General features: G+C 37.3%; 1 protein-coding gene across 2 annotated transcripts in view; it reads left to right on the forward strand.

Annotated features, from left to right (window-relative positions):
• Nucleotides 1–1,177: 1,177 nt before the first annotated feature.
• The window catches only part of LOC150102707 (delta(14)-sterol reductase TM7SF2-like), a 201,271-nt gene continuing 189,239 nt past the window's right edge, over nt 1,178–13,209 (forward strand). For both annotated transcript variants that reach the window (XM_090399305.1, XM_090399306.1), the window contains exon 1: nt 1,178–1,230. The gene's annotated coding sequence lies outside the window, so the exon portion shown is untranslated. The remainder of the gene's footprint in view (nt 1,231–13,209) is intronic.

Here is a 13,209-nt window from a genome sequence, read left to right on the forward strand (position 1 = left end):
TCAGATTAAACAATAAAGTCAAGGGCCTGACAATTCTTTAGCCGCTTCACTTAAGACCAGTGCTGATATATCATCCCCCACAGATGTATTCACATTAAGGTTCTGTAATAGTCTATTCACCTCCATTTCATTCACCACAATTCCCATATAAACTAATGGTTCCTATATGCCTTCAATGTCATCACCTGAATGACATACTCTTGTGAAGTGCTCACTCAGTAATTCCACTATATCGACTGATTCAGTGACCTCCCTACCATCGGCATTCCTTAAAATCATTCTGTCGTGTACAGTTTTTTTTTACTAGCAATATATTCAAAGAACTGTTTGGGATTCTCTGAATTGTAGAGTAGGTTCTCTCCCTCGATGATTCTTTGAACTCCTTGGAGGTGTTACGTAATAATAATAATGATAATTCCCTCGAGCTGTCCCGATTTTTCTTCCTTAATTTATGCAAACTAGTGTATATAGCGTTAAGATTAGAGACTATGACATATTAGCAGTTGTCTGCCGAACTTTCCTTTCAGAATTCCAATTAAAATCACTGATAGTCTTGGGCCAGCTGTTCTATGATTAACTAAGGATGGATGCTAGACGCCCACTGTCTTCAAAAAAAAGTTTGGGCAAAATGGTTTCGCGTACTCCCTTTGGGAAATATAAAAGGAGTTAGCGGATTGATTCATGTATTATTATTATTATTATTATTATTATTATTATTATTATTATTACGTGACACCTCCAGGGAGTCTATATGTGATTTATCATCTTCAAACTGTTTGAGAACTTACATTTTCGAAACTTTGCGTTTTGAAACTTGACGAGAAAATAAAATTACTTCTATCTGACGGGGAAAAAAAATTATAACAGAATTTATAATTTTTTTTTGTCCTTTCTTTGAACAGTTTTCATGACACTGAAGTTGTCCTCTCTTTCAGTCGTCATCATTTAATAATCATGATTATGACATATGCGCTGTGCATATTTTAATTCAAGTTTTTAACTATACACGATATTAATCGATATTTTCCTGCATGAACCGAGAGTCATAAAATTACATATTATTGTTAGGCTAATACTCTGAATAACCAATTATATTTCATCAGAGAAACTCGGCAACCAATAAGAAAATTTCCCGCCTAGCCAAGTTGAAAGCGTCTTTTGATATGAGAAACGAAAAAGAAATACAGTACACTCTATATATTAAAATATGAAGTGAATAGTAGAGATTATGTAAGTATTTAGTATAAACAAAAAATTAAATTATGATTTGACTGTATATAAGCAGTTGTATATTTATGTATTTTGGAGTTTCGTTTTTCCTCTTCAAATCTTAGCTTACATAACTTTGAATATTTTTTGTTTATATGAATTCACTCTTAATCAGATTCACGTTGTTTACACAGAGTTGGTTCAGCTGAATAATATTAAGCAGAACGGGAGTAATTCAAATACCAGCTGTTTTTTAACGAAACTAATGTAACGAGTTATGTTAAAATATGAATATCTTGCAACAACCACTACACTTTAAATTATTCTCTCCTCATTTTAGTGGGTATTAAATTCAGATAATATTTTATCACATCCCTTTTGAATTGGTTAGTGTGCTATACCTAACGAAGATAATTAATAATAAGTAGCATTGCACGAAAGTATTAAAGTGATAGATTTCATTTCAATGAACCACATTTACCACGTGCCCGCCAATTGGATGAAAACAGATGCCGGTGTTCTCAGTTAAACTATACTGCTTCCCATACTATAATTTTGCTTAGGTTATCTTTAGTACCTCTAGTTTATTGCGAAAATCGCAGGAATGTTATTTTTATGATTTCGCGATTTTCATATGGAAGGGGGAAATAGCTGCAGTGTGTGACCAACAGCAAAAAAACTGTGCTGTTCAGTTTGCTTTTTTTGTTTGGCAGTTCTGCGAATTGAAAATTGCATATTTAAATATAAGTTTAAATAAATAAATATGCAGTTGCAACTGCATTGGGTGTATAGGACACTGATGGTACTAAGGAAAAGCGTGCGTTAATTCTAGCATCTTATCTACAAGTTTTGACAAGTGCATTTCTCTCTGCAGTGTCTAAAAGTTCTGCTGTTTCTCATACGTTTTCTTTCCATATGTTAGAAATATCCTTGATAGATGTTTCTAATATATGGTAGGAAGAATATAGTGTCTTGACAGTACAAGAACTTATGCCTTTACTTTACATCAAACATATGTTTGGCTTAGTTTTGAAGCATGTTGTTTATTTCTGGTTTGGTTTATTTGGAATAGTTTTTTTGGAAAGTTAGTTGTTTTATTTGGAAAGTTAGTTGCCAAAGCAACTAACTCCAATGCATTGTGTATTAACTGCATACATGTAGTTAATACACACATAACATAAAACTATGATATGTGCAAGCAGGTACTAACAAAGAGCAAATGAGGAGTGATTGTCTTATGTTCTCATGAAGATGGCAATGTAACATTGCCACCTTCATGTGATTAAAGTTTTCTTTTAATTAATATTTAGTATACGTTGTAATTTCCTGAAATAATTTAATAGTCGTGTTACCAACATATAAGCTTATCTACAAGAATTAATCCCTCCTCATTCAAACTTATATCTCAATTATATTCTCTGCCACCATTTGCATCAACATTTCCTTCCATAATCTTTCTTTTACTGCCTGCTTACTAAAATAATTCCTTGGGAATTTTCTTGGTATGATTGGCTATTGCTGCACATAAGGTATGTTTACTTTCCCTACCAACAGGTTGCTCTTTATACTTCTAGTTGATTGTCTTTTCCTTCCAAATGCGTGTTTCATCTCACCAGTCTTCCATTATACATGCACAATAATCCTGACCTGTGGAATACATTGTTGCTCCACACTGTCTTCTTAGCTTTCTGTGATCACTTCTTGTAGTTCTGTATATATCTTTTCTTCATAGAAGCCTATGGCGAGCCAACACCCAGGTGTTTACTTCATGGTCATGCGTCCAGATGGAGGTAGATTTGCCACTTCATTCACAATAACATTCTTTGATTATAGTGATTAAATGACTCTTCAACTTCACATATCCTCCATTATGTATTACCTAAAGTACTCATATGCACCTCATTACACACTGTGTTCATTTTTCTTGAAATTGTGTATTCATTGTAAATCTATTTTTTCATAATTAAAATCTCCATTACGATCACTTTCCTTGTGATCATAATGAAATTATAATCAAACTAATTTAGAATTTGTTTTCTAAATTAGTTTGCCTTTATAGTACCAAGTTTATAACAGCACACCATTAAATATCTCATCGTGTCTTCTTTCACCTTAAATCATGCTAACTCAAAACTAGAAAATTTAGAGAAGCTTCAGAATGCTGCACACACATCAGTTCACTATAATAAAAGCCAAGGCATAATCTTACATTTAATTTGATCATGATTATCAAACATTTCTTGCATGCATACTTTGGACGTAATGATATCATCCTTTCTTTTAATGTAATGATATCATGTTAAATGCACAATAGTTGTGGGAAATTTGTTCTTGATTGCAAAGTATATTGAACTTGAAGAAATTATATTCTGTTTTAAACTTTATTCAATCTTTACTTGCTTTACCAAGCATAAGCAAACAAATTAAAGATCCAAGTGTAAGCAAACAAAGTTGGTACGTGAAGTAACTTCACGGTTGGGCTACATGTACAGAGAGGCTAACGACTTCATAACAAATTGCTTTAGTATCCCATAATGCAATGCATGCATCCTTACAGACATGTATAATACTATGCATTGTGGGAAGGGCCACTATCCAGACTAGTTTCAGCCTTTAGTGGGAGCCAGACCCAGAAGTGATACCAAGGAACGAATAACATTTCTGGCTAGATGGGTGAAGCAAAATTGCTTTTCGTATTCCCATTTGTCTGAAATGGAAATACTTTGAATGGAGTGTTTATGAGCCACATGCTCGCCCAGTGAGGGCAGTGAAATTAGCTATGTTCAGCTGTACTTAGGATTGACTTAGGCATTTTGTATTCGTAGCTTCCGCTTCATTATATTCTGAAGCTTCCTTGATCAATGGGTTTGGGTGGTTGCTAGTCTTGGTAAAGAACTTCACAGCTAGATCTAGAAGAAGGGAAGAGATGTAAGGAATGTTGACTTCTCTGTGGATTTGGGAGTTTCTAATAAACCAAGGGGCATCCAGGATCATTCTCAGGCACTTGTTCTGCAATCTCTGTAGTTTTAGAATATTTGTATTCGCGGTATGGCTCCATGCAGGGGATGCGTAAGTCATGACTGGTCTTATTACCATTTTGTAGATTGTTATCTTTGTTTGTGTATCCAGTTTACTTTGTCTGTTAATCATAGGGTAGAGCTGTGCTATGACTTTCGATGTCTTTGAGGCAATGTGTCTTATATGATTGCTGAATAGGAGTCTTTAGCCAGGATTACTCCGAGATATTTGACTTCAGTCTGCCATGGAATCTTAACTCCCAGAAGATGAATGTCCTCTGTACTATGGATTATCTTCCTTGTAAACAGTATGGCTGTGCTCTTCTGGGGGTTCACTTAGATCCTCCAGTCTGCCAACCATTTTTCTAATGTATGTATACTGTTTTGAAGTCTTCTAGTTGCCAGTTTGGTGCTCAGAGATCTTGCCATTAGTGCAGTATCATCTGCATATAATGCAGTGAATGTTTCAGGTTCAGAAGGATGTCTGCTACGTAGATTGAGAATAGGAGAGGGGGGGCCAGGAGATAGCCCAGAAGTATGCCTGCGAAGACCCTGTAGCTGTACAAAATCGTTTTGCCGACCCTGACCTGCATATATCTGTCTTTCAGATATGAGTGGAGTATTTTTATTAACTTGATTGGCAAGTTAAATCTTATTAGTTTGTAGAGAAGGCCTTGATGCCACACTTTGTCAGATTCCTTCTCTGCATCAATGAAGATGGCAGCAGTACTGATTTTCTAATTAAAACCTTTTGTGATGATTTCTACCAACCTGTGTACTTGTTGAACTGTACTATGGGCCTTGCAGAAGCCAAACTGCTCATCAGGCAAAATTCCTAACTTATCCGTTTCTGCTTGGAGTCTTGTGAGGATCACTTTCTCTGTTACCTTTCTGAGACTGGACAGTAGGCTGGTCGGTCTATAGCTTTCGGGAAGGTGAAGTTTTTTTCCTGGCTTCTTCAGTGGCATGATGGTGGCTGTTTTCCACGCAGTGGGAAAATACTGGAATCTGAAAATGGCATTGGTAATGTTGACGAGATGAACTATGGCCTTTCTTGGAAGTAGTTTTACTATTTGGTTTGTTATGCTATCAGGTCCTGGAGCTTTTTTATTATTTAGGTGAGTGACGATATTTTATTACTTCTGCCGGAGTAGTCAGAGTGATGTGTTCAGAATTAACAGTGTGCTGTTGTAAAGTTGTCCTAACGTGCTGGTGAATTTTGTATATAAGGTTAATGTTGAGATTTTCATACGATGGATTGCACTGAGATTCAAGGTTATCTATTAGTGCTTCAGCTTTTTCTTCATCCTTGTGAACTGTCCCTTTCTTGGTTTGTATAGGGGGTATGAGTTGCTTTTTGGTGTGGATGGCTCTTAGGAATTTCCAGATGGAGTGATCTTCAGTCTTGATATTAGCCAATTTGGATTCCCATTGGTGGTTTCTGTGTTTTTGAAGCGCTTCACATACTTGTCTGTTTTGGTTATTCAGTATTGTTTTGTCTTGTGGGCGCCCTGGTGTTGTGGTATCTCTTTCTGGCTCTATTTTTTGCTCTGATTAGATCTATGATTTCCTCTGGGATATGGTTGGTTGGGTGGAAGACAGTGGATTGCTTGATTGATTCTATTGCTTTCTGAATTTGTATGGTTAAGTTATTTACTGCTGTGTCAATCTCTTCCTTTTTACTGATGTTGGGCACTGGACCTGTATAATCCAGAAGAACCTTGGCTAACCTGTCCCAAGGTATGAATGTGTGTGTGTGTGTGTGTGTGTGTGTGTGTGTGTGTGTGTGTGTGTGTGTGTGTGTGTGTGTGTGTGGAGGAGAGAATTGATCTGATGAACCTAGATTAAGCACTATGGGACTGTGGTCAGAAGATAATTCGTTAACTGTTTCCAATTTATATTGATATCTTATGTTTTTAAAAATGACGATGTCTAGCATATCTGAGCTACCTGACGGGCTGAAGTGAGTGGGCTCAGTGTGGGACCTGTCACCACAGCAAAGTTCAGCATTGTGTAGTTGAATAGTGTGTAGCCTTTGGAGTTAATTGAGGAGCTGTACCAAGCTGTTTTGAATTGAGGTCTCCTGCTATTATTATGTCATTTTGTCCAAGTATGGAGTCCATATCAGTTGTTAGCAGAGGAATGCTCAGAGGTATATAAGCAGCATAAATCTTGACAGCATTGCTGGTATGTACTTCCACCCCGGTCACCCCCAGGTTTATGGTTTGAGGATTGTCTATTGTATTATGATTCAGGTAACTCTTAATATATATGAGAGTGCCTCCCCCTCTCACACCAGTTCTATCATTTCTGTACATAGTGTATCCACGGATTTTAGGGTTATTGGCTGGTCTTAGGTGTGTTTCACCAATCAGGATGATATCAGCGCTGAGACGAATCGCAAATTCTTGACACTCCAAGACCTTATTCATCAATCCATTCGCATTCCACGGAATGCAAATCATGAGTGACTTGGGTTTAAATTTTTTACTCATGACAGATGGCTGTTATAATGGTTTGAGTGCCTTGATGGAATCTCTTTCTGGAAGATGGTGAAGAGCTTGTCTTGCTGCATTCCTGCAGCATGGTGGCAAGCAAGGCAGTTAAAACTGATGTTAGGTTGGAGCTTTCTAGCTCGAGAGATGTAGGCAACTTAGTGCATGCAGCCTCAGCATATGTTTTGGTCGTGTTCCTTCCTGTGTGGTTGAAGGTGAGGTGTTTCGAACTGGGGGACAGCCCACTAGGTTGCTTATAGTATCATTACAAGGAGGAGCAGGATTGACTTTTGCTGACCCTCGATTTATTATTATTATTATTATTTCTGATACCTCCAAGGAGTCTGAAGACTCATCGTGGGAGGACACCTGCAACTGTCTCAACCACTACACTGAACCTCTACTACAAATTTTTTGGATTGAAAAGGCATCCCTTGTAGTTGGCAGGGTGAGGTCCTCTGCAGTTTGCACAGCAGGCAGGAATAGTGTGTTGCTTGGAGCAGGTGATTGTCTGGTGTCCCTTCCCGCACTTCAAGCACCTGTAAGCTGCCTTACACAATTTTTGGGTGTGCCCGAACCTTTGGCACCTATGACACTGTCCAACTGATGCCCTCTTCCTGAGTGGCGCAGTTGATATTTTGAGTCCGCATACTACAGTTAGATTATAGATTTCTTTCTGTGTGTTGCTGATTTCCACCAGCACCAAAGGCATTGGTTTTTTATCTGATCTAAGCATCCTGCTCTGCTCATTTTTACTGGGGACAGGCCCTGTCTGGAGAGATCAGTGCTCACATCTTCAGGAGTGATACCTTCAGCACCCCCACTTGGAACCACTTTCAGGTTCTTTTTGCTGGGTAAAGTGAAGGTGTGGTATGGGACATTAGCATTGTCCATAAATCTGGTCATCTGTCTGTAATCCGTGACAGTAGTGTGTTGTATTTTAACTCCCTCATCAGAGTTTTGGCCCAAGAGAATGAGATGTTTTGTTCCCTGAGGGCTGATGAGACTGGAATCCATTTGTCTTTATCCCTTAAGATAACTGGTGGTACCTTTTCTTTAGGTACATTCAGTTCTTCCATTCCTGTTGTTTTGGGTTCTTCAGCATTGGTGGAGATTTTCCCTTCTTTTTGACCATTTGGAATTCTGTATGCGTTTTCAAGGTCTGATAACTGCTGTCTTGGGATGTAGCATCTTCCATGCTTGGGGAGTGTGCAAAATCTGATTACATCAGAGTTATGGGATCTTCACTTATGTCATCCATTTTGTCTTCTGTGACTGCTGGGGGGGGGGGAGGAATGTGTCAAAAAGCTTAACTTTTCCCAGCCAGTTGTCACTCAGCAGCTTTCCTAGTCTGAGGAATTCCTTGTATACCTCCTCGAATTTGGCTTCATTCAGAAGTTTTGCCATGACAACAATAGTTGAGAAATGTGTAAAGACACAGGTAGAGAAAGAGTAGAGATTGCTCAGGTGTCTCGAGCAGGTTACAGGTGATCCTGTGGACTTCACTAGCAAATCCTGTAGACACACTCAGGTGTCTACCAGCAAATATATAATACAGCTAATGGTCCTAAAATAGGGAAAAAGGAGTGTCACGAATCCACTTGGCTACAGATTGAAATCCTACCTCCCTATAATATCATAAATCCACCACTGGTCTTCATCAGACTTCTTGCATGTTTCATGCAGAGGGGGAGCGCAGTGCAATGCGAGATTCGTGAAAAACCTTTTAAGCAACATATTACTAAAGTACAGGTAACCCTCGTATAATGTGGATGTTAGGTTCCATAGAAATGCCGCGTTTTATAAATCGCGTTATATGAGACCTAAATCACATAGAAAAAGTAGGGTTAGGTTCCGAAATCGTTTTTTTTTTTAAATTATATAAATAACAATGACATATACAACAAAAACAATATTTTTATTTAATTCAGATAATTCATGTAAGTTAAGAAAACATAAACTATGAGACAAATACATAGTATAACATTATAAAAATTACAAATTGTACATAAATTTCATTGCATATAATACATAAATGTTTCAGACACAATAAAATAAAGCGCATTTTTTAATTGTCATCATTGTCTTCAGAAATAACATTTCGTAGATGTTCTTTAAGTGGCCGGAGGTTGTCACCACTTGAAATCTCTTGGACATCATTTGTATAATTCTCATTGCATACTTCGGCTGGTTTAGTCATCAAGAAGTCAGCAATAAGACTTTGCTTTCCACTATGCTGCAATTTTTTATTAAGTTCATAATATGGCGGTAAACAAATATCCAATTGTCTCGTGAATTTTCCCGAGCTCCATTGAAGGAACATTATCCGTAAAATAACTTCCTAGCTTTCTTGCCAAGTCCATTCCCTCTGCTAATTTCTTTAAACTGAATTCTTTAATGGATTCATCACAATCAGAATCTCCGGCAGAACTTTCCCCACCATTTGGTTCGACGCTATGTATTAATTGTACCAGTTCCTCCTCATTTAAATCTGTTTCTCCATTAATTAATTCACTAATTTCGTTTTCAGCAATATCGCAAAAGCCCTCTCCACCAAAAATGTGTTGCAATGTTTATTATACAACATAGCTTGGCATCCACTGGAGGTAAGAAATTTTGTTCCAGAACGGCTTAAGGCCATATTTTTTTCCAACAAGCATTCAGCGTAGAGGATTGTAATTCCTTAATGGACAGAGAAATAATTTTTACACAATTCAATATTGAAAACTCTTTGCAAGCTTGAGGCAGTGTCATGTTTGGATTAGATTCCATTTTTTCCAAAATTAATTGAAACGTTCGCTGAATATAATATGACTTAAATGTTGATATTATTCCATGGTCGAGTGGTTGAATAAGTGAAGTAGTATTAGATGGAAAAAAAAGTTATTTTAATATTCGGATAGCTTAAATTTTTTGGGTGGCCTGGTGGGTAATCTAAAATTAGTAGAATTTTGAAGTCCATATTCTTTTTCTTTGTAACTTTCTACATCAGGTACAAAACACTTGAAAAACCAATTTTCAAACATGTAGCTGTAACCCATGCCTTTTTGTTGGCCCACCAATAAACAGGTAGGGTGGACTTGTCAAGGCCTTTCATCGCATGAGGATTTGTGGATCGGTTAATAAACATTGGTTTTGGCATGTAATCACCTGATGCATTACTACAAAACAGTAGAGTAATTCTATCTTTGGAAACTTTGAATCCAGGAGCTGATCTTTCATTTTTCGAAATATAGGTGCATTTTGGCATTTTTTTTCCAATATAACCAAGATTCATCTGCATTGAACACCAAGGTCTGCACTGTAACCACCTTCTTTAATGATTTTTAAAAGTTCTGCTTGGTGTTTCTGGGCAGCTTCAACGTCTGCTGATGCTGGTTCTCCCTGGATTTTAAGATTATACAAAGAAAACCGCTTTTTAAAGTGTTCGAACCAACCCTTACCGGCACAAAATCCATTCTGAGAGATTTCTTCTGAAGAATCTTGATCGAGTTCTTTTCGATGTTTATAAACTTTGAGAGCTTTTTGCTTAATAAGGTGTCCATCCAAAGGAATTTTCTTTTGAGTGCAATCTTCTATCCAAATCATTAGAGACTTCTCCATTTTTTTCTATTAGAATATCGCGAACATGAGCAACGCGCTTTGCACTTACCGTTGGCCCAGCAATAACACTTTCTCGGATTTTATGTTCATTTTGTTTGATTGTTTGAATTGTTGATTCATTTAAATTCAGAGTCCTTGCAACAACTCCTGTTTTTTTTTCTCCAATTTTCAACCGATCCAAGATTTTAATTTTTTCTTCGAGAGAAATGAATTTTCTCTTCAATGTTGGTTTTTTCCCTTTCATTGCAGTTTTAGTCCATTACAATAAAAAATAAACTTTTACATAAAAAAAAAGCATTACATATGTATGTACTCACCAGAAAATACACTGTTCAGCTTGAGAATAACACACTTATGATTTTAAATGCACTTTCCTGGCAGAAAACGAAGACATTTTCAACAATAATGCTTTATACAGTTAACCCTAGATGGCGAACCTATGGCATGTCTGAGAATTTTGCTAGCATGTCAACGATTTACAGATGATATCCTTTTATATGCTTATAAATTATTCAAGTTTTTTTTTAATTGTTACAATAAGTACAAGCTGAATTTTGTTTTACACAAGACAGCAGCTATAAAGACGTGCATATGATTGGTGCGGTATTAACAAAAGATCGCATGACCCAAAGACAAAAGCAACTGACAAGTGTTGAGTTGAAATGCTAATTCTCTTCATTCGACTTCCATAACATCTGAAACTGTCATAACAACATTCACTATTAGTTTTAACACATTCACAACAGGGTGTCATTTATCGTTCCGATGGAACTTCTCATTACTGACTGGCTCAACTCTCACAAACGTTTCAACTCTTAGTTGAATTTTATGGCTTCTTGGCAGGTGAACTCACACATTCATTATATCGCATGTTTCTATTCTTGGTAGTCTTTTATTTTAAGTTAGCCTTTGTGATATGTCATAATGACATTGAGAATTTCAAATGCAATTAAACAAACACTTATTTCATAATTGAAAAATTGGACAATAGTTTTTAGTTAGATACTGTGTTTTGGTGCAACATATGGTTTTGCACCAAAACATAATATGATTCATTATTAGCGCCATTTTTATTCCATCTGTCTCTAATTGCACTATTTGTTGAGAATGACAGACTGCAAAAGCCTCTGTACAGTACCTTATTCAGTGATACAATAAACTAAATTCGATACTTATAACTACTTGTGCGATACGGGCAGACACAAATTTAACAAAGATAAAATTTGATTTTTAAGTCCCGCGCTGAAAAATATGAAAAAATAAATAAATAAAGGGTTACTAGAAATTGTAGACCGTGTTATATCGTGTTGGCTGTTTAAGCCAACACCCCAAAATCCACTTCACAGTAGAAAAAGAATCAAATAACTTTTTACATTTCTTGACAGATTAGTCACCTGCATTTCAGATGGATCACTATATTTTTCTATTTACAGAAAGCCTACACAAGATACCTACAGGAAGAACCTATTTACAGGAAGATACCTACATAAACACTCCAGGAGTAGAGTCCACAAGACGGCCTGTGACTAGTGGTGTGCCACAAGGATCTGTTCTTGGACCACTGCTGTTTAATTTGTTCATAAATGATATAGGAAAGGATCTGAGAGGAACAGTTCATTTGTTTGCGGATGATGCGAAGTTGGGTAGGGCAATAGTGAATGCAGATGACGTCAAATTTTTGCAGGATGATTTGGATAGATTGGAGGTCTGGACTAAGGAGAATGGATGTCAATTTAATGTGGCAAAATGTAAGGTTATGCATTTTGGGGTGAAATGATTGGTGGCAGTTTACTGCATTGGTGGAACCGTGCTCCAGGAAATTGATGAGGCACGAGATTTAGGAGTGTTGGTGGATAAGGAATTGAAATTTAGGGGACACATTGCAAAAGTGGCCAAATCAACTCATCAAATCACTTGGTTGCTGAAGAATACGTTGACAAGCAGAGACAAGCAGGTTATTGTTCCTCTGTATCGAGCCTTGATAAGACCCCATCTTGACTACTGTGCCCAGATTTGGTCACCTAGGTTTCTTCTTGATGGGGAGGAGGTGGAGAGGATCCAGAGGCGAGTGACCAAGATGATAGCAGGTCTGTGGAATGAACCGTATGAGAACAGGTTGAGGATTTGTGGGTTGCAAAAATTGGTTGATAGGCGGAGGAGGGGAGATATGATTGAGACATTCCAGTTACTGAAGGGTTTCTATAAAATTAATTCAGAAGATATTTTTGAGAACAGGGCTGGTTGTGGGAGGACTAGGGGACATCCATGGAAACTGGGCAAAAGTGTGGTTAGTAAAGGTGTTAGAGCTGGGTTCTTTACTTTTAGAGTAGTGAATGAGTGGAATGCGCTCCCTGAGTCTGTGGTGGATGCTGTAACAGTGAATGAGTTTAAGACGAGGTATGATAGATACTGTATGAATGTCGAATAGTTGTGATGAATATGATTTGGGGCCTCCCTCGATGAGTCTAATGACTCCCTGGAGTTGCCCGTAATAATAGTAATAGTAATAAACAATCACATCATCATCCAGTCCAACAGTATGGCATTTTAAAAACACTTGCACACAGAGCCATTTGTTCTAACGATACAGCTGTGACCACAGAACTCCAATACCTGTGCCATATGTTTCTTAGCCAACGGCTACAATCCTTACAAAATAGATAAAATACTACATAGGCCCATTACTCTGCCCTCCCCTAATGCACAAGAATACAACATGACCATTTCTATTCCCTATATCAGAGGTACATCAGAAAAGATAGCCAAAGTATTGTTGAAACATGGCCTTCGCACCACTTTCAAACCTCATGTCAAACTGGGAACTCTGATCTGTTTGCCTAAGGATAAACTTCACCCTTTTGCACACCCAGGAGTGTATGAAGTTC

This window comes from Typopeltis vanoorti, chromosome 10 (genome assembly GCF_054136105.1).
Source record: "Typopeltis vanoorti isolate ZY-2024b chromosome 10, IOZ_Tvanoo_1.0, whole genome shotgun sequence".
Classification (NCBI taxonomy): domain Eukaryota; kingdom Metazoa; phylum Arthropoda; class Arachnida; order Uropygi; family Thelyphonidae; genus Typopeltis; species Typopeltis vanoorti.